The following is a 5,441-nucleotide window of genomic DNA, read 5'->3' as shown; positions in this document are numbered from 1 at the left end:
CTTGTGGTGGTTCTTGCCAATGGTCAACCTCATCCAGACTGATGATTAAGGTTGATAACTTGAGAATAACAAGCACAGACTAGAACTAGCCGTAACATGCCTTTCATTATAGGAAGCAAACTCCAAACCAGAAAAGTAACCGATCTAGTTGTTTCACTTCTTGCTAACGTATGCACTTAGCATATCCTTTAGCATGCTTTACTAACGTATGCACTTTGCATATCCTTTAGTACCAAATAGAATGCTTGTAAGCTGCCCATCCTACGCGGGATGAGTAGCAGCAGTAAGAGTGAGGTGCTTTCCCCCAACCACTTATAGACAATCGCCCACGACTGACGACAAAACTATGACTCAATCATTGAGTATACAGCCATGTACTCGATATGGAATGGAGACAACCAACTAGATTGAAAGCATATCGGAGTTTCAAGCATCCAATCACAAACACCCAGACTTAGCCATCACCTTGTGTGGCAGGGTGTAAACTCATATTAAATCTGCAAGAGAAATTGCACTGACTGTGCAAAAAATTGCAGAAAGAATAAAGTCCATGAATTTGCATGCTGCTCCGAATAAATTTATGCTAAACACTAGGGCCCATAACACCTAGTGTGCATGCATTTAACACAAACATATCCGAACCGCAATTCCATGACGAGACTTTCCACTAAACTTACGTGAAAAGCTTGCAACAAAAGTTGAACCATAATGAATGTGACAACCCGGTCACACCTAGGAATCAACCAGGAGACCTTCTCATGAACGTAGCATACTTTGCAGCAAAAGTTGGACCATAATAGAATGTGACAACCCAGTCACACCTAGGTAACAACCATGAGACATTCTCATGTACATAGCATACTTAGCTATATGTAGAAACGATCCTCCGTTGAGGTGGTTTCACAGCACTTGTAATCGTAACAAATTTGTACTTAGTACCCGACAATTTCTGGCCACTAAAATTGCTCCTGATACTGTGTGCGTAAAATGGTCGAACCAATGGATGCGACCAGCACCTAGGGACTTCGTCGCAACACATTGGTAAAAAGTTGGCGCCAGTGTCACTCCAAGAGACTCATATTCTCCACATGTGGAATATGTCTCAAACAAGGATATCAAGAAAAGCGACATCCATCAAGTACGAGCTGGTACTTGTGTGTGGAGGTAACTGCAAACACTCCGCGACAAGAGCGAGAGGGACCCTCATTATCATGCTCCACACTGGCTAAACTGAACTCCTTGAGTTCCTAGACCATGTTGTGTCCCATGTGACAACATGTGCCAAATCGAACCCTACAACTTGGTTCGTAACAGCATAAGGTTTAGTGGACGCTACGGTCCAAAATACTCCGTTCCAACATGCCCTTGGCATGGCTATGAAACATTCAATCCTATGTATATGACTTGTAGTGGAAACCGTGGGTGTTGCCTGCGCAATCCGACCCCGTTGGTTAACATCTACGTAGTTAAACCTCATGGTAAGACCCTCTGTAGAAACTGCTCAACTAGCAGGCAACGGTAACCAATATAGTTAACCGTGTACATAACGATTGGAATCAACTTGTAAAGTTTTTCGTCCACTACCGTGTGGTAGATTGCGGAATTCTTTCCTTGAAAGTTTAACTGGGAGAGATCAAACTGTGATCCCGGAGTTCTTTCCTTGAAAGTTTAACTGGGAGAGATCAAACTGTGATCCTCAATGCCTATGGGGTGATTTAGCAGTCACCCTCCGGGTCGTACCCCAGAAAATATGTCCATAGACACTCTGTAGTGCTATAGAGAGATCAGGGAATCCACACAAGTGAACTGCCTAGCTCTGGTGGACAACCATGCTGTCGCGACTGATTGTTGCATCCATACTTCCTTGTAGAGATCAGCTGATGTGATTTGAAGATTATCAAAAACTCAACTTGAGTGTCGCACTGAAAACATGTAGTGCAAAAATAACACCTTAATCATCCGTAATGAGAAGACTCTTGCTTGCCCATTAACATTGATGTGTACTTCCTTGGGTGAATCTGTTTGATCGTGAAAACAATCACCCAAAGAATGCCAATAGTAGGGTCTACCCTTGGCCTAAAAATGGCTCTTAGCCTGTGTGGCTCATAGCCCTTATGCAAATTAGTGTTCAATGGACGGACCGATGAAGACTAATTTGAGTAGCATCTTAGTCACATGCTAGCTGAGAGTTAGAGCACCTTGGCTCATGCTAACGCACGAGCAAAACATGTATCAAAAGCTTCGTAGAATATTTTCATTATTCCCTTAAAGAGAGAGAGAGAGAGAGAGAGAAGAAGAGCATGCTGGGCTGAGGAACTTTCCTTGAACGACTATGACGTGGATAGTTAATTGCCATGCTCGTGTGCATCTTATGTTGAACGTGCATGCAACGATTTTCTTCTATGACTCTCTCATCTAGAGAGGTAACAGGAAGACACAAACAAGTCACAAACTAACCCACCTACAGTGTATGTGGTTGTGACGACCCAAAAATCATGGTAAACAATTCAGAACTTAGCTTGTCCTTGAAAAAGTATTTGGTGTTATAGCGAAAGCATTTTTCATAAGGCGATAGAATTGAATCCACTTAGCTAGCCTGCCGTGCTTGCAAAATTTTAAGCCCGTGGCAAAAGTGATGGCCTCAAACGTGAGAGAGAAAACCATAAGTGCCTTGCACTTCTAAACTGGTATGGATTCTGTGAGGTGATATTCCCTATTTTGCCAGTTCTTCAAACGTGTGTGCCACTGCCCTTGATACCAAGATGAGAACCCTAGGAGCTAGTCCTTGGGCAGTACCTTGGCACAAGGGAGAAGCCTTGCTGCATATAAAATTTCCAAAGCACTTTGCTTTGCACAATGACAGTAATTGCCAAGTAAAATGTAAACATGGAAAAAATAAGAAAAACTTTAACTTGGCTAACCTGGTACTTGTTGCTGCAACCAGTTGGAGAAGCTCGCGTAAAGGTGGCTCATAGCCAAATCTGCCGTGTGAGAGAAACGTGTCGCATATGGATATACGCCCTCTTGTATCATATACATCCGTCGTATATGAAATGAAATAATCTGTAAACAGTTTGCTAAAGCCTTCCCAAGTTTGTATGCTCATAGCATATGCGAAACGTGGTGAGTCACTATGCAAGATGCATAAATAGAAGCCTTGCTTCACCTAAATCGGTAGCCATATTTGTTGTGCAAGTGGGAGTTGGCGTGTACACAACTACGCTCTCTTGCACCATATATGCCCGTCGGGCATGAAATGAAATAACTTGCAAGCATATTGCCAAATCCTTCCCAATTTTGTATGCTCCTAGCATAGACCAAACGTGGGGAAGCTCAATGCAAGATGCAGAAATTGAAGCCTTGCTTCATATAACTATGTCTGGCCTCGTTGCCAACAAATGCTATTGACGACATATGCCATAGCAAAGAGAATAAGCCTTGTCGATCATGTACAAAAAAATTGACCTTGTCAAGCAATTTCAACTGAAAGTGGTTAGCTCTGGGCTAGCATCTTTGTCGGATTCTGAAAGTAGTGACAAGAGGTTGGCCATGCCGAGCTCTGTGCACCCTTCATGAAGCCGAGCCACAGGGTGTGCCGATCTCCTTGAGATTCCATGGGCATCAAAAGTGAACTGCTGATTATCCGTGCAGCAGATCAGGGCTGCAAGTACTCAAGCCATGCTTGAGCCATGTTGGCATGTGAAACATTGATTCGATGTGAACAAAATGGTAATGCTTAAAACAGCTGTCACAAGCCGTGCTTGTGCTGGGAGTGTCTAAATTGCACTCATATATGTTTCAGGCAAAGTATATGAGGCTTGTCATGATTGTTCTAACCACAGAAGCACCTTGTGCTTGGCATGTGTGTAAAAATAGTTGTTACCAGCCTTGCTTGTGGATGTGAGGCCAAAACACTTACTCGTCTAGTGCATGCAAAAATTACACAGCATGTCTGAAAAACTTTGGCAAACAAAAACCAAATCTATGCATACCTTGCCTTTGAAGGTCAAAGAGCTATATCAGTCGTCGTCGCACTTGCTTGCTTGCTTGGTTGCATGCAACCATAATCACCTAACCTCGCTTTTGTGTTGACGGGTAGCCCTTTCGATTGCCATGGCGACAAGCCCCGTCGTATAAAACGTGTGTGCTTTCCTGAGAAAAACGCCGAGGGTGGAATGCCGAGGTCGAATACAATTGTCTGCAGATATATGAAAAAATTTTGTGTGAAAAACATCCCATACAGCCTTGCCGATGTCGTGTCTTAGTCGCAGCCCTGGCCGATTTCGAGAAGGAGACAGTGTCCTGGCCATGGTTGGTGTGGTGGGGCCCCTGGGGTGGCCGTGGGCACCCTAGGGCACCCACCAATGTAAAAAGAAAGTAAAAAGAAGACGTTTTTGGGCGATGGCAGCAGCTGCCGCCTGCGCAGGCCAAAAACCTTGCATGGGGACGCGCTACAGGCGCTGGCTAGCCAAGAGACTGTGTCAACATCGCTTCCTTGGCCCAGGGCGATTCTCTAGAGACCATGCATGGCTGATTTGATTCAGGTCGCCGACACACCCTCGTCCATGCTAGGGTTGTTGCCCACGGTTCTTTGTGCCGAGAGATAAAAGCCAAAGATCCATGCCTTCCTTTGCTTTCCCTCTCTGCCATGGACTTCTTGCAGCACGACCTTGCTATGCATCCATGAAAGGACTCTGCCATGCTGCTCCTTCTTCGCCGAAAGGAGGGCGAGCTTCCATGAACCGCAAAGAGAGAGAGAGAGATCGAGAGAGAGAGAGAACGAAGATCCATGGCCTCCATGCCTCTTTCTTCCTCCCCCTTCTCCCCTGAGCTCTGATACCAGTGTAAGGCCAGCGGGTAGACAGACATATGAATAACCTCCCAACCATCCTATATATAGGCCCCTGGCCCTCTTCCATATATAGACCCCTTTACTGAATGTGTGTGCGGCACATTGCTCGGGCCGTGCCCATCTAGTCCTACCCTTGGCAGGATAGCGATGTCCTCTCCTCTTGTATGCTCTAGAAGAATAGTCGTTGCTTTTGTCGAAAGAGGAGGAAGGTGATGAAGAAGGAGAAAAGGGTGACCTCTTTCTTTCCTTTTTCTTCCTTTGTTTTGTCTCTTCCATTTCATAGTGACGAGGAGAAGGACTATAGGATGATCTTTTATTCTTGGGAGGAGTTGGGCATCATCGAAACCGTCATCTTTGTGGAGCCAAATCTTCAAAGGAATTCGGAGATTCACTTCTTTCTCGTTCATTGGATTCCTCCTCTTCTATTATCGGGGAGAGTCTTCTTTTGGAAGTCTCAACAAGAGGCTTCATAAGCTCTCTCTCTTCTTGGAGAGGTAGGGAAATCCCATGAGCACAAAGTTGTTGAGTGACTTTGGCTTATCTTCATGTGCAAAATCAAAGTTGTCAATATCCTACTCTCTTTATTATT

The 5,441-nt window shown here is 44.7% G+C and overlaps 1 pseudogene; it reads right to left on the bottom strand.

The window, feature by feature from the left end:
* Positions 1-4,071: 4,071 nt before the first annotated feature.
* LOC147425678 (uncharacterized) lies at positions 4,072-4,701 on the bottom strand (annotated as a pseudogene).
* Positions 4,702-5,441: the final 740 nt, after the last annotated feature.

This window comes from Adiantum capillus-veneris, chromosome 25 (assembly GCF_014529385.1).
Source record: "Adiantum capillus-veneris isolate H3 chromosome 25, ASM1452938v2, whole genome shotgun sequence".
Classification (NCBI taxonomy): Eukaryota; Viridiplantae; Streptophyta; class Polypodiopsida; order Polypodiales; family Pteridaceae; genus Adiantum; species Adiantum capillus-veneris.
This window is presented reverse-complemented; position numbering and strand designations above follow the sequence as displayed.